General features: G+C 39.2%; 1 non-coding gene across 1 annotated transcript; it reads left to right on the forward strand.

Moving 5' to 3' along the window:
• Positions 1 to 16738: 16738 nt before the first annotated feature.
• On the forward strand, positions 16739 to 16811 carry LOC112440768 (small nucleolar RNA SNORD65). The gene has a single exon (XR_003028781.1). It is a non-coding gene; the product is annotated as a small nucleolar RNA SNORD65 (small nucleolar RNA).
• Positions 16812 to 17479: the final 668 nt, after the last annotated feature.

The following is a 17479-nucleotide window of genomic DNA, read 5'->3' on the forward strand; positions in this document are numbered from 1 at the left end:
CATTGAATTGAACCCTTTATGTCCTTCTTTGTCCTTTTGTTATGGTGACTAGTTTGAAGTGTGTTTTGTCTGATACAACAATGATGACCTCTTCTATTTTTTGTTTTCCTTTTGCTTGGTACATCTTTCTCCATCTCTTTACTTTGAGCCTGTGGGTGTCACTACAGGTGAGATGGATGTCTTAAAAACAGCAGAAGATTGGGTTTTTTTTTATTATTATTCAATTTGCCACTGTATGTCTTTTTAAATGGAGCAATTAGGCCATTTACGTTCAAGGCTAATATTGATATGTGTGGTTTTGTTCCTGTCGTAATGTGGTTAGTTGCTTTGTAGTCTCAATTGTGTAGTTGCTTAATAGGGTCTGTGGGCTTTGTATTTACTTGTGCTTTTGTTATAGCAAGTATTGTTCTTTCATTTCCATGTTTAGAACTCCCTTGAGCATATTGGCTATTCATTGCTTTTTGTTTCTTGTGGGAGCATTTCCATTTTTCTTACATTCATACATATGTGAAACTCATGCATATCAGACTGCACCCTCAATTTGATCTGCTGCCATGGAGCCATGCAAAGTGAGGACAGCCTATAAAATCTTACATACTTAGGAAAATAACATGCATGCCATTTTCTTTGACACCTTTCCCTGCCTCTGATCCCACTCTCAGCATCTCATGCCCAATTCCCCATTTCCCAGATAAGCCAGATTTTAAAAGTTATGAGTGTCCTTCAGTTTTTTCATAATAATATATCCTATACAAACACATACATGAGGCAGGTTCACATGCACACACGTTCACACAGGACTGGCTTTTCTGGTATCATTTGTTTTATATACAATTTTCTGCACCTTAAATTAGTTACTGAAACATTTCCTCAGGGAATGGAGTGATTTGCTCCAAGTAATCTGATGTGACTCAATTTTTTATGGTTGCACAATATTTTATGGTGTGGCTGTATCATTACTTATTCTGCCATTTCCCTATACACAGGGAATTCTCTTTTTACCAGTTCTTGGCCACCACAAACAATGCTGCAACAAACATAATGCCTTCATGAACTAGATACATTTGTTTTTATGTAATAAACTCCTGGAAGTGCAATGCTGGTTCTCAAAGGGTATATGATATTTTGAATTTTAATAGATGTTACGTTCCCAGTTGTGTTTCAAGAAGGATGTAAGGTGTCACATTCCTTTAAGCAGTTATAAAAGTGTCTTTCACTCACACCCTTGAGAACAATGAGTTTGAGAGTTCTTTTTAATTTTGCTATTCTGATAGGTGTATGCTGATATTTTATTGTTGCTGTACTTTGCATTTCCCTGATTACTAGTGAATTTGAGCATCTTTTCATATAGTCCCTAGCTATTCATTCTGTAAATTGTCTATTCAAACATATTGCCTAGTTTTCTATTGCTTTTTCTGTCTTTTGTCAATTAATTAGAGCTCTGTATATTGCAGAAATTAACTTTTTGACATCTGCATTACAAATATTTTCCAAGATCTATTATTTATCTATAGACTTCTTTATGGAAATATTTTTTACACAAAAACCTTAAATTTTTGTGATGCTAGCTACATGTTGATTTTTGTGTTTGATATGACAATAGAAACTATTTTTTCTTCCAGATAGGTATGCAGTTATGCCAATGCCATTAATTTCCCTCTGAAATGAACCACCACACTTGCCTTATGTTAAATTCTCATTTATTCCAACATCTCTTTCTAGATTGTCAGTTCTATTCCACGGACCTACTTATATAGGTAGAAATAAACCATAAAAAGGGAACTAATACATCTTAACTATTTGTAAATAAGAACCACAGTCCCAGATAACACCAGGATCAAAGAGGAAATTTAAAAAGAAATTACTATCTAGAAACAAGAAAAGGAGAATTACTGAAATGGGAAAATCAAAGGATATATGATAATGAAGTATACGATTAGAATAGTCTGTATTCTTATATAAATACCATTTTGGTTTTATTACAAAGGCTTTACTGTATATATTGTAGAGGAAGCAGATTATCTCTCATTGTTCTCTTTTCTCATAATTTTCTTAGTTATTCCTGAACATTCTACCATATGAAATTTAAGATCTTTTCATCGAGTTCTAAATAAAAACTCCATCGAATTTGAAATTGAAATTGAAATATGTTATATATCAATTTGGGGGGATTGTCTTTATTATATAATCCTCCTATCCAAGAATGCATTATGCCTCTCTATTTAGTCAGATCTTACCTTATGTCTTTTTAGTAAGATATTTTAGATCTTTTCATAGAGATTCTGAGTTTCTACTTTTAAATACATTTGTCACTATTTTTAATGATATAATTTTTCCGTTCCCATTACTAGGTGCTTATTGCTAGAGTGGTGAAAAATACTGATTTTTATACAATTATCTTACATCCAAATTAATTTATTAAATCCAGTAGAGTTTTATCCCAAGATTCCTTGATATATAGGAATTCTACTATGTTATCTTATTAGTAGAAAAAAGAGATGGTTTTATCTATTTGTCTTCCAATGCTTATGCCAGTTATTTAATTTTCTTGCCTTATTACATTGCTAAAACCGCCCAAGTAATGTTAAGTAATAATGGTGATTGTAGGCTTTCCTCTTTCTAGGGTTTTCTGTAATTGAAGTTACCTTAGTGTCTTTCATTTTAGGATAATATTTACTGTTGGTTTTGATAGTCTTTATATTCAAGAGTTTCCTTCTTTTTATTCCTATTTTTATTAAGAATGATGGATAAATTCAAACATATTGTCCGATGTTTTTTGACATTGACTATTGTGATCATATGGTTTTTCTCTCTTAATTTATTGATATGTTTATTTTCTTTTCTACTTTTTTGTTGGTTTCTTATTTCAGTGATTCTCCTTTTCTTTGTTTCTAGATAGTAATTCTTTTTAAATTTCTTCTTTGATCCTGGTGTTATCTAGGACTGTGGTTCTTATTTACAAGTAGTTCAGATTTATTAGTTCCCTTTTTACAGTTTCTTTCTAATTTTATTGGCTCATGGCTGCAGAATGTAGCCTATCAAAGCTTTATTGTTTTTATCATGCTCATATTTTGATAAAGTTTTATGCATATTTTAAAAATAATGTATGTTCTGTATTTAAAGGATTTAACATTCTGTATTGATTGTATCAAGGCTATTGATATTATTATTTAGTTCCCCTATGTTCTGACTTTGAAAATGTACTACATAGATTTGAATTTATGAGAGACAAATCTGGACATCCTGCAGGCTCATTGCCTTCTCCCTCTTAGAAGCCTAGTAGAGATTTGACTCCAATGGACTGAGCCAGCCTGGCAAGAGACAGGCAGTTGTCATCATTCCCAGCAAGCAAAGCTGTTCCCAAGGCCCTCCCCATGCAGACTGCTAGCACTGATCTTGGACCTGGAAGATCTCAAGACACATTTTAGTTACTCAGAAAAACCAGGTTCCCTAGCCTCTGTTGGACTTACCCCATAAATATGTAATGTGATGGGCAGTGGGGCTTGTTCTCTGTGGAGTGCCCTGGGTGGAACATTAGTCCTCTGGCCATGCTGCACCTAGGATGTTTAGAACCAGACTATTCTGTGGGATAACAACCGTTTCAGGGCAGTGCTCTGCTGCTCTCTGCTTATAAGTTTTCTCCCAACAAACCCAATGTCACCTCTGCAGCACAGGGCATTAGTGATGTGTGCTCACGGCCCTGGCATGACACAAGTCTACCCCTCTTTAGAGGGGTAATTAAGCCTCCCACTAAAATTTTGGGTTTTTTTAAATCAAGTTCTCTTTTTATTTTGTTTTGGATTTATTGCCACAGATGGCATACAGTTTGGTGCATAAATGTTTATGACTTTTTTCATCAATTGTGTAGTTAATCATTATAGAGTGTCTCCCTTTATTCCACTGAGTGTTTTAGTCCTAAATTCCACTTTATTTGATACTAATATTACTCTTCCTGGGTGATTTTGGTTTCCATTTGTTGCATTTGTCCATTCCTTTTATCATTCCTATTGTTATCTTGTAATTGTATTTCTTCTAAATAACATATATTTGATTTTTTCCTTATATGCCAAAATGATTAGTAATATTTATTTGTTTGTTTGTTTGTTTTAAAGACAGGGTCTTGCTCTGTTGCCCAGGCTAGAGTGGCACAGTCATAGCTCACTGTACCGTCAAACTCCTGGGCTCAAGCTATGCTCCCACCTTAGCCTTCCAAGTAGCTGGGACTACAGGCGTAACCACCACACCTGGCTAATTTTTAAAAACTTGTTGTAGAGATGAGATCTTGCTATGTTGCCTAGGGCTGGTCTCAAACTCCTGGCCTCTAGCAATTCTCCTGCCTCGGCCTCCCAAAGCACTGGGATTACAGATGTGAGCCACCACACCTAGCCAATTTCTTAATAGATGATTTCAAATTATTATATTTAATGTGATAACTAATGCATCTTGTATGTTATATATGTATACATAATAAATGTGTTACTCTATATTTATTACTTACTTTAGATTGTTGTGGGGTTTTTTTCTATCTTCTTTTTTACTGGTTTGATGTATTGGCCTTTCTTAAAATCTTGATAGTTTAGAGATTCTGCTGTGTGTCTGCATCCCACTGCTAGTAACTGTCCCTTTCTCTATTGTCTTAATCAATACATATGAAGCTAGTGTTATTTATAAGCAAGATATCTACTATTTTCCGGTCGATATGTAGTATTCTCTCACAATGACACTGTAATTTCTCACAATCTCCTATCTTCACCCTTTCTTTTCCTGTTGCCCTTTGAGTTTTTGAAAGCTTTTAAATCCTCCTCCTACTCAAACCCACCCCCAGATTCTAGGTTTGGCTGAGATCACTTAGAATTTCCTTTTCAGTATTTCTCCCCTGCTTCAGAATGGCTCGTTCACCTTTCATAATACATATTACCAAAACCAGGGGGTTGTCCATGGGGATTCAGTGGAAGCAGAGAATGTCACAGAGAGTTCACAAAATGCCTCGTGAAGAGGCTAATATTTGTTTGTGAAACTTCTATGTAGTCTAAATATGCTCAACTTTAATTATTTCCCCAAAAACGTCCATGAGGATAATGCCATTTAATAGAAGATCAGAGGAACATATTAGACTGAGAGAGAGTGGAGAACGTGGCCATTTCAAACTAGCAGTATACGCAAAAGGGCACAGAAGTGGGAAAGAACAAAGAGGTATGTAGGGAAGGCAGAAGTAGCCAATATTTTTTCCCAGGAAAAAAATGGGGACAGAGGAACTGGTAGAGAAATTTTACATTGCCTTTCATACATTTGTTAAGTCAATTCAATATTTATTTTTGCTCTGTTACATGCTAGACAGTCTTCCGAGTGCATGCTGCTAGATCTAGGACATGAAATTCCCTTCATGCAGGACAGACAGCAAGGCCAGCAACATGACACAGAAGCACAGGGGGCTGGGAGAGCGCAGAGCAGGCACTTCTAGCCTGGTCAGGCAGAAGTTTGGGGGTTGGGCTTGAGACAAAGCACCCTCAGAGGAAGTAGCATTGAAGCTGACAATCGTAAGCTGAAAATGCAGCAGCGAACTAAAGGAAGTTAGGGAAAGGAGGGCCAGCGAGGGTTTCAGACACGTGCAAAAGCCTACGATGAGGGAAATCTGGGGGCATCCAAGGAAATTCAAGTAATTTTTACCTACTGATGACCACATAGACTGTCTTCTCTTGAATTATTCTACTTTTTCTTCCTATAATTTATTTATGTATTTAATATTTTTTAGAGACAGGGTCTTGCTATGTTGCCTCAGCTGGACTCACGGGCTGAAGCGATCCTCCCACCATAACCTCTTGAGTAGCTGAGATTACAAGTGCTTGCCACCACACCTGGCTTTACAGAATTTTTTCATGTGCTATTTATTGGGCTTGGCTCAATTATCCTTGTGCCTCCAGTCACAACTGGACTCTAAATGCTGTTAATCCAGAGACAAAATGGATTCCAAGTGAAGGGTCCCTTGCTTCGCAGCCAGGATTCAGTACCAGCCATCTCCCTCCAAACTGGGCTATGTTCATGAGATTTTGCTGGGATTCCTTATTCCCATTTTGTATTAACACCTCATGTGTTTCCCAGGAATAGAATCATGAGTCAGCCTTCTGTGTCTTCTCCCAAGTCCAATCACCCTTCTCCCTGTGGGGTCTTTCAGCTTCAATTCAAAAAACTTTTTCAATTTTATGGAATAGTTTATTCGTGTGTGTGTGTGTGAATAAGGTGATTGCTTAACTTGGTAACACGGCTGTTATTCACATTGCAACACCCTGGCCTTTGACTTCAGAGCTTGTGTGTCCTAAGAACTTCCTTCCTGAGGACTTTTGGTATTTCACCAGAACCCTAAGCCAGCTGCTGTGGAAATGTAGACAACAATTTCCCTAAACCATCTCAGTGTCTTGCTAGATCACAGCCACCCGTCTAGACAAGAGATGAAAGAGACTTACCCTGGCAAATTGATAGCCTACCTACCTGCTGAGAAAGAGAAGGAAGGGTCTTCACCCCAGTCAGAATGATTCTAGGACCAGGAAGGGTGGAACTCAAGGATGTTTAAGGAAAAATATATTGACTTAGGAGAAATCATCCATGAATTGGGACTCAACCTAGCAAGGCCATCTTGAGCTGGTTCTCATACACTACTGTGATGGCTCCTTAAGGCTTGGAGGTGATGTCAATGGCAGATGGGACAGAGGTACTGGGACAGCCTTGGCAGAGCCTTGAGGAAGGAGTCAGAGGCTGGCAGAGGTGGGTGTATCAGAATGGATGTCTTACGTGACTCGAAAGAACAAGTCACTTGATGTGTTTTTCAAGAAGACCCAGAGGATACCCTCTCTGTAACAGCTCTTTTAATTCAATAACATTTCTTCAGTTAAGAAAAGACCACTGGTAAAAGCCTTTTTTGTAGACCTGGGTCTACAGTAGATAGTGCCCCATGGTACTGGGGTCTCTGGCATAAACAGAGAAGGTAGAATTCTTGAATGGCAGAGGCCAGATGTCAGGCATATGGTCAGCAAGGCAGGAGTGGCCACCAGGAATCTGACCCACAAGAATCCATGGCTATAACAAATAGGCCAGGGTATCCAGGGCAAGAAATATGAGTAGCCAGCTGGGGTGTCACTTAACTTGTATGACCAGAAAAAACATCAGGAGCTAACACTAGTGCCACAGTGTAAAATTTGAATCCCATACCAATTTTCTTTCCTTTCCTTTTTCTTTTTCGTTTTTGTTTGTCTGCTTTGTTTTTGGAGATAGGGTCTTACTCTGTCACCCAGGTTGGAGGGCGGTTGTTCCACCATGGCTCTGCAGCCTCAAATTCCTGGGCTCAAGCGATCCTCCCACCTCAGCCTCCCAAGTAGCTGGGACTACAGGTGCATGCCACCATGCCCAGCTAATTCAATTTTTTTTTTTTTTTTTTTTTTTTTTTTTTTTTTTTTTTTTAGAGACAGGGTTTCACTATGTTGCCCAGGCTAGCAGGCTAGTCTTGAACTCCTGGCTCAAACAATCTTCCTACCTCAGCTTCCCAAATTGCCGGATGGCAGGCATGAGCCATAGCACCTGCCGCACACCAATTTTCATCCTGAAGCCAGTTAATTGACACAGAAATTCTGAGTCAAGGAAGTACCCTGTCATGGCACCACAAGCATATGTGATACATATTTCCTCAACTTTCCCCCCAAAAGACCTGTGGCCACTCACCAGAGTCTCTGGGTATTGAGGAAAGGGGAATAACAAATATTTAAAAGTTTACCAAATACAGATCAGAGCCAATGCTGATAGCAAGGACACAAAATGTCATGTATGGCCTCCCACTTAGAATGGGGGCTTAAGCAGGCCAGGTGGGAAACACAGCCCCAGCGCAGGCATATCTCAGAGGGAACTCATGGTTAGTTCCTTAGCCTCTGAGTGCATACATGCAAAGGGTATATTTAAAGCTGGCAAAACCTTTTCATTGCTTTCCTGTTCAGTGAAGCAGCAGCCACTTTGGTAAGAAGAGCCAAGTAGAAGCTCCTGAAACTGTTCCCACTCCCAACAAGAGTATTAATCAGAGGGAAGCAAAGCTTTGTGTCAGAAGGAATTACAGACATTGGCATCACCATCAAAGACTTAAAGGTTGCAGAAAAGTGGTTGTCATCATATCCCTGTTTAATTATTTATATGGCCCCTAAAGAAATCGGATTAATTATGGCAGATACACTACTATAAACCTAACCAAGTAGTAGACTCAATTAAAACTGCTGGTGTGCCATCTTTACTAGAACAGATTAATACAGCCTCTGGTACTTGATTTAGCAAGTATCATCTTTTAAACCGTAGCAGCAAGAAAGAGAAAAAGCAATTTGCTTTTACATAGGAATGACAGCAATATACTCACATGTCATTCCCCAAAGCATCTGAAACCTCTACTTTCTGTCACAGTAAGGTTGCAAGGCAAGACTAAATGAACTTAAATATAAGACAACATTTTGTCCCAAAACATCCCTCAGAAAAAAGGAAGTTACCTTACATTCAACTAACTCTTTACAAAGTCCCTCATTGTGGAGTTCTCTCTCAATTACTTTATTTTGAATAACAAAGTACTGCTTGGGGAAGGCTCATGAGTCAGAAGGGACACAGTGCTGGCGTGGTATTCTATCAAGAGGTCACTTGATAGAATCAGTTTAAAATGAAGCAAAACAGATGTAGCACCCATTTCGTAATTATAATTACATTATAATATATAATATAATAATTAGATAAATATATATTCTTGATCTGTCATTCTTCACTAGAATTTTAAGTTCTAAAAAGACAGAAACTTTGTTCACTTTTATATTTCTATGCCTAGAACAGTGGCTAGCACATGGAAAATAATAAATATTCTTGAATGAATAACTGAGTTTGTATTCCTGGGGATATGAACACACAATTGCAAGTGCTGGAAGTTGATGACCTTCTAAAGATCACCTTAAAAAAGAAAACAGTAGAATAAGTCATTTATCCTGGAGAAATAACAATTTATTTTCAGGCAAAAACCTGTACATGCATGTTCGTAGCAGCTTTTTTTATAATAGCTAAAAACTGGAAACAGCTCAGATGTCTTTCAATGGGTAAATAGCTAAAGAAACTGTAATACATCCATGCCATAGAAAGCTACTCAACAGTCAAAAAAAAAAAATGAACTATTTGATACACATTTTGGATGAATCTCTAGGCAATTACGTTGGATTTTTTTTAAAAAACTGATCCCAAAAGTTTACATAGCATCTGATTCCATTATATTATATTTTTGAAATGACAAAATTATGAAAGTAAAGAACAGATCAGTGGTTTCTAGGGGGTTAGGTATGGGTGGTGGGAGGATGGGAGGTGGGTATGGTTATAAAAAGCAGCAGCAGGGATCCTTGTGATTCAGTATCTTGACTGTGATGTTGGACACACGAAACTACATATGTGGTAAAACTACATGGAGCTAAACACACATACACACACACATGCACATACAAATGAACACATGAAAATCTGGAGAAATCTGAGTAAGATCAGATATATCCATGTCAGTTTTCTGGTTGTAATATTGTACTATAGTTTTGCAAAATGTTACCATTGTTGGAAGCTAGGTAATGGGATGATAGTACGGTAGGGTCCTTTTGTATTAATTTAAAAAAAAAAGAAAAAAAAAGACAGGGTCTCACTCTGTCGCCCAGGCTGAGTTCCCTGCAGCCTCAAATTGCTGGGCTTTTTAAAGTGATCCTCCCACCTCCATCTCAGCCTCTTGAGCAGCTAGGACTACAGATTATTTCTTTTTTTTTTTTTTTTTTTTTTAACAGAGTCTCGCTCTGTCGCCCAGGCTAGAGTGTAGTGGTGCGATCTCAGCTCACTGCAACCTCCACCTCCCGGGTTCAAGTGATTCTCCTGCCTCAGCCTCCTGAGTAGCTGGGATTACAAGCGTGCGCCACCACCACACCTGGCTAATTTTTGTATTTTTAGTAGAGACGGGTTTGTTTCCCTATGTTAGCCAGGCTGGTCATGAATTCTTGACCTCAAGTGATCTGCCCACCTCAGACTCCCAAAGTGCTGGAATTATAGGCGTGAGTGTATCACTTCTTAAAACAGCATATAGCTGTAAAATGGTTTCAAAATAAGAAGGTTTTACATAAATTAATATAACAAGTAGTTAAGTATATATGTGTAAAGGACATCTGCCTTGCTATTATGGGAAGGGGAAACGTACCCTGGATAGAATCTCCAGCAACAGTATGAACTCATATTCAAAAGGTGCTGCACCTCACACAACCTAGTGACAGTGAGGATGATATGCCCCTACGATCATGTTAGGTAACTCAGAAAATGGCTCGAGTTGATGACAGAGACATTAAAGTAAAGAGACTTAGAGAAACTTTGAATAAAATTATTTCTTAAAATGTGAGAATTGAATAAAGTACTACTTCCAAATTAATGTATTATCTAATATATGAAATTTTAAATGTGGAAAACTAAATTAATAAACAATTATAGGTAGACATTTGACCACTGCACTTACTTTCCTAAAACTTTACTTATTCAAGTTTTTAGAAAACTTTTTGTTGGGAAAATGGAAGAAAATCACCTTGTGTTCAGGATGACCTATATATTTAATATGGACTATTACTGGTGAGAAAACTTAGGCTCAAAGAGGTTGTGTGACTGTTTAATGCCACAAGGTTTGAAAGCGGCAGAGCCAGGATGAGAGCCCAGTGAGTTTAACTCAAGACACAGAAGGAATCTCATAGGCCTTTGATTTCCTTACCAACAAAATCTGACCAAGACGTTCTCTAAATCCCCTCTCAATGACAACTCAAAGCAATTCCCTCCTCTTCGTTTGCTGAGCCACAGTGCAGCCTGATTTTAATTTTCAATTGGATCATCGGGTTTTTTGTTTTTTTGTTTTTGTTTTTGAGACAGAGTCTCACTCTGTCACCCAGGCTGGAGTGCAGGGGCGTGATCTCGGCTCATGGTAACCTCCGCCTCCCAGGTTCAAGCAAATTCTCCTGCCTCAGCCTCCGGAGTAGCTGGGACTACGACTACAAGCACGTGCCACCATCCCCAGCTAATTTTTGAATTTTTAGTAGAGACATGGTTTCCTCATGTTGGCCAGGATGGTCTTGAACTCCTGACCTCAGGTGATCTGCCTGCCTTGGCTTCCCAATGTGCTGGGATTACAGGCATGAGCCACCACGCCTGGCCATATGGGGTTTTCAGCTGCGTTTCCATTGTGCTGCACATGTCTTTCATGTTTCCCATGCACATTTCACGTGGAGTTACAGGACCTTTTTTTTCTTTTTTCTTTTTTTTTTTTTTTTTTTTTTTTTGAGACGGAGTTTCACTCTTGTTGCCCAGGCTGGAGTGCAATGGAGCGATCTCAGCTCACCACAACCTCCGCCTCCTGGGTTCAAGCGATTCTCCTGCTTCAGCCTCCTGAGTAGCTGGGATTACAGGCATGGACTGCCCACGCCCAGCTAATTTTGTATGTTTTAGAAGAGACAGGGTTTCTTTGTGTTGGTGAGGTTGGTCTTGAACTCCTGACCTCAGGTGATGCGCCCACCTTGGCCTCCCAAAGTGCTGGGATTACAGGCGTGAGCCACCCCGCCCGGCCAGGACCTTTGAATATAGGTACACGCTTTGAAATAGATTGTGCAAATTCCAGAGTCTTCCTGGAACCATGGGACCTCATGGAACTCAAAGCCAAACCAAACCCCAACCGAAGACGCTCCTCACAGGCTCACCCTGGAGGCCCAATGAAGAATTTGATGTTTTGACATCAACAAGAGTAAAAACAATGTGATATAGGGTAGGTATCGAGCAACTTTCCTATAAAGGGCCAGGTAGTAAATATTTTAGGATTTTGGGGCCATACAATTTCTGTCACAACTGTGTAACCCTACCATCATAGCACAAAGTCAACCATAGATAACACATAAATGAATGAGTGTGACTGTGTTCAATAAGACTTTACAGACACTGAAATTTGGATTTCATATAATTTTTATGTATCATAAAATATTACTTGGATACTTTTCCAACTGCTTAAAAATGAAAAAAAAAATTGGCCCATGGGTCATATAAAGATAGGCGGCAAACCAAATTGGCTCTCGGGCCATAGCTTGCTGACCCTCATACAGAAAAATGAACACTAGATTTAGAGAAGTCCCAGGCTGGAGAACCGCTACTTTTGCTTGTACAATGTGAGACACTGGGCGAGTCAAATGAGTTCAAATAAATTCTTAGGGCCTTGATTTACTGTTAAAGCATTGGATTAGATTAACCTTAAAAGCCCCTTCAGCCCTAAAAACTCTCTAGTGGCTTCTGTTTCCACTGGCTTCTGTTTCCAGTGGCTTCTGTTTCCAGTGGCCTCTGCATATGGCAGACTGGTTGAGCTTTTAAAAAATTCCTTTCAATACAAAATACATTAAAATTCTGGGTAAAATAAAATGTCGTTCAAAAAACCCTCACTAAGGCCGGGCATGGTGGCTCATGCCTGTAATCTCAGCGCTTTGTGAGGCTGAGGTGGGTGGATCACAAGGCCGGAAGTTCAAGACCAGCCTGGCCAACATGCCAAAGCCCCGTCTCTACTAAAAATACCAAAATTAGCCAGGCGTGGTGGTGGGCACCTGCTACTCGGGAGGCTGAGGCAGGAGAATCGCTTGACTCTGGGGGACAGAGGTTGCAGTGAGCTGAGATTGTGCCACTGTACTCCAGCCTGGGTGACAGAGCAAGACTCCGGAAAAAAAAAAAAACCCTCACTGAGCTGGCAAGAGCATAAAGAAATTCCTCAGAGGTCAAAAATGACCCCAAAAGCAAAAATTCAGAGTCCTCAAAAAAGCCTTTAGTCTCACAGCATTCCTGGGAATGCCTGCACATCTCTAAAACCCTAGAAGTTCTTCTTCAAACTGATAAAGAGAATCCACAAAAATCCAGCCGGGTGCAGCGGCTCATACCTGCAATCCCAGCACTTTGGGAGGCGGAGGCGGGTAGATCATTTGAGGTCAGAAATTCAAGACCAGCCTGGCCAACATGGTGAAACTCCGTCTCTACTAAAAATACAAAAATTAGCCAAGCATGCTGTTGGGCACCTGTAGTCCCAGCTACTCAGGAGGCTGAGGCAGGAGAATCGCTTGAACCCAGGAAGCGGAGGTTACAGTGAGCCGAGATGGTACCACTGCACTCCAGCCTAGGCAACAGAATGAGACTCCGTCTCAAAAAAAAAAAAAGAAAAGAAAAGAAAAGAAAAAGAAAAAAACAGAATTTTTTTACTTCTTACTAGCCAATCTCTCATTATTCTAATCCCTTGTTATAGTGAATAATTTTTAAATTTTTAATATTAAACTTTGCCTGTTGAAATTATTGTACAGTTGCCTTCTCCTGATTGGACTCAGATATATAAATTCAGGCTATCCTTTTATAAACTCTGGCCTAACAACTGTATTTTTATATCCTAGCATCAATCCGTAGGAAAATAAAAAATTGAAAATTCCATTTACAATCATACCAAGAAACATCAAATGCACAGAAATAAATTTAACCAGAGATGTACATGACCTCTTTGCTGAAAACCATGTAACATTGCTGAGAGAAATTCAAGAAGACTTAAAGAAAGAAATACATTACATTTCTAGACGGGAAAACTCAATACTTTTATTTTATTTTATTTTTGAGACAAGGTCTTGCTCTGTTGCCAAGGCTGGAATACAGTGGCACAATCATAACTCACTGCCACCTCGAACTCCTGGGTTCAAGCAATCCTCCCACCTCAGCCCCCAGAGTAGCTAGGACTGCAGGCATATGCCACTGTGCCCAGCTAATTTTTTTTTTTTTTTTTTTTTTTGGTAGAGATGGGGTCTTACTTTGTTGGCCAGGGTGGTCTTGAACTCCTGGCCTCAAGTGATCCCTCTGCCTCAGCCTCGCAAATTGCTGGGATTACAGTCATGAGCCACCATGCCTAGCCAAAAACTCAGTACTTTTAGTTGTCAGTTCTCTCCAAATTCATCTATGGATTTAATGCAATTCTAATCATAATTTCAGAAAAGGTTTTTTAAATAAATCAAATAGTTAATTTTTAAATTTATATGAAAATGCAGAGGCCTGGAATAGCCATAGCAATCTTTAAAAAAAAAAAAAGGCCAAAATTTTACATGACCCGAGTTCAAGACTTATTATAAAATTACACTAATCAAGACAGGGTAGTACTGGTATAAGAACTGACAAATAGATCAATAGAAAAAGAAAAAATGAGCCCAGAATAGAACCATACCTGTACCATCATTTGATTTTCAACAATGATGCCAAAGCACTTCAGTGAGGAAAGGAAAGTCTATCCAATAAATTATCCCAGAATACTTGATATTCATATGGAAAAAATAATAACAAACCTCGGATCCTACCTTATAGTATACCCAGAAACTAACTCAAGATGGATCAGAGACCTAATTATAAAAGCTAAAACCATAAAGCTTTTAGGAAAAAAAAATTGAGAGAACATCTTCATGACTAGAGAAGAGGCAAAAGTTTCTTAGGACACTGGAAGCAGTCATCATAACAGAAAATATTGATAAATTGACTTTACCAGAATTTAAAACTTCTATTCATCAAAAATCACACTTATGAAAACAAATAGGCAGGCCAAAGAATGGGAGAAAATATTTACAAAACAAATATCTGACAAACGGACTGGTAGTCAAGATCCATAAGAAACTCCTAATACTTGCCCGGGCGCGTTGGCTCACGCCTGTAATCCCAGCACTTTGGGAGGCCGAGGCGGGCAGATCACCTGAGGTCAGGAGTTTGAAACAAGCCTGGCCAATATGGTGAAACCCAGTCTCTACTAAAAAGACAAAAAAAAAATTAGCCGGGCATGGTGCAGGCGCCTATAATCCTAGCTAATTGGGAGACTGAGGCACGAAAATCGCTTGACCCTGGGAGGCGGAGGTTGCAGTGAGCTAAGACTGCGCCATTGCACTCCAGCCTGAGCAACAAGAACGAAACTCCATCTCAAAAACAACAACAAAAAAAGACAAACAACCCAACTTAAAATATGGGTAAAAGATTTGAACAGATTTCCTAACTGTGTATGAATGGCAATAAACACATGAGAAAGTGCTCAATATCCTTAGTCATCAGGGAAAAGCAAGTTTAAACCAAATGAGATACCACTCCATGCTAAAATTCAATAGCCAAAATTTAAAATGCTTACGACACTAAATGTTGGCGACAATGTGGGAAAACTGGAATTCTTGCATTATTCGTGGGAAGGAAAAATGTTGAAACTCCTTGATACGGTTTGGCTCTGTGTCCCCACTCAACTCTCATCTCAAATTGTAATCCCCACATGTCAAGGGAGGGACCTGGTGGAAGGTGATTGGGATCATGCGGGCCGTTTCCCCCATGCTGTTCTCGTGATAGTGAGTTCTCACGAGATCCAGTGGGGTTTTCTCTCTCTCTCTCTCTCCTGCTACCGTGTAAGATATGCCTTGTTTCTCCTTCACGTTCCACCATGATTGTAAGTTTCCGGAAACCTCCCCAGCCATGCAGAGACTGTGAGTCAATTAAACCTCTTTTCTTTATAAATTACCCAGTCTCAAGTAGTTATTTTTTTCTCTTTTTTTTTTTTTTTTTGAGGCGGAGTCTCACTCTGTTGCCCAGGCTGGAGTGCAATGGCGCTATCTCCGTTCCCTGTAACCTCCTCCTCCTGGGTTCAAGCAATTCTCTTGCCTCAGCCCCACCAAGTAGCTGGGATTACAGGCACCCGCCACCACGCCCAGCTTATTTTTGTATTTTTAGTAGAGACGGGGTCTCGCCATGTTGGTCAGGCTTGTCTCGAACTCCTGACCTCAGATGATCCACCCGCCTCTGCCTCCGAAAGTGCTGGGATTACAGGCGTAAATTACCACGCCCAGCCTTCAGGTAGTTCTTTATAGCAGTGTGAGAATGGACTAATACACCCCTTCAAAAACATGTAAAACATACACCTATGCTGTGACTCAACAATGAGAAATAAAAACATGTTTATGCAAACACTTATATAAGAATGCTTATAGCAGCTTTGTTCTTAATAGTCAAATCCCGAGTATTAATAGGAGGCTGGAATAAACAAACCGTGGTTTATAAAATTACCTTCATTAAAAAAGAATGAGCTACTGATACATGAAGCAGCATGGATGTCTCTCAAAACTCTTATGCTAACTGAAAGGAACCTCGCACACAAGCGTGCATGCTGTACAACTCCACCTATGAGAAATTCTACAACAGGCAAATCTAATCTATGACGGAAAAAATCAGAATAGTCGTTATGTCTGAAAGGGTAAAGTTAAGAATTGACTTGGGACAGCCAGGTGCAGTGGTGTGCACCAGAGTCCCAGCTACTTGGGAGGCTGAGGTGGGAGGATTGCATGAGCCCAGAAGTTTGAGGCTGCAGCGTGCTGTGATCACACCACTACATTCCAGCTTGGGCAACAGAGCGAGACCCTGTCTCTGAAAAACAAACAAACAAACAAACAAATAATTGACTAGGGAGAGCATAAAGAAAATTTCTGAAGTGACGGTGATGTTTTATCAGTTGATATGGGTTTGCATTACATAAAAGAATGCATTTTTCAAAATGTACACTTAAGATTTGAACATTTCATTGTATCTGAAGTTTACATTAAATGAAATATATATATATATACACACACATACACATATATACGTTTGTGTGTGTGTGTTTGTGTGTGTGTGATGAAATCACCCCAAATAACTGGAATTACCAGCAGATTGTATAGTGGTGAACCTACAATTTTCTGAAGAAAAAGAAATATACTCAAAAATAAATATTGAACTCAATAATACGCATGTTTACATATGCACTGATGTCTTATTTTACTTTGAAATGGATGGATAATGGAAAAATGCATATTGAAACACATGTAGCAAACTGCTTATGGTGAAATCTTGGCAGTGGGTTTATGAGTTTTCATTGTAAAATTCTTTAACTTTTCTACATACTTAGAATTTTTCATAAGATATTGAGAAAAACCTTGAAAAACAAAAATACAAGAAAATGGGACTTTGAGGTAATAGAAATTTTCTTAAGACAAAAATGCACAGAAGATACATTTTACCACATTAACACAAAGAAACATTGGTCAGCAAAAGACATCGTGAAGAAAGGGAAAAGTGAAAATAAGCACCTGTAATCCCAGCACTTTGGGAGGCCAAGGCGGGCAGATCACCTGTGGTCAGGAGTTCAAGACCAGCCTGGCCAACATGGCGAAGCACTGTCTCTACTAAAAATACAAAAATTAGCCAGGCATGGTGGCACACACCTGTAATCCCAGCTTTCAGGAGGCTGAGGCAGGAGAATCGCTGAAACCCGGGAAGCAGAGGTTGAAGTGAGCCAACATCACACCACTGCACTCCAGCCTGGGTGACAGAGCAAGACACCGTCTCTAAATAAATAAATAAATAAATAAAT

This window comes from Pan paniscus, chromosome 7 (genome assembly GCF_029289425.2).
Source record: "Pan paniscus chromosome 7, NHGRI_mPanPan1-v2.0_pri, whole genome shotgun sequence".
NCBI classification, from domain to species: Eukaryota; Metazoa; Chordata; class Mammalia; order Primates; family Hominidae; genus Pan; species Pan paniscus.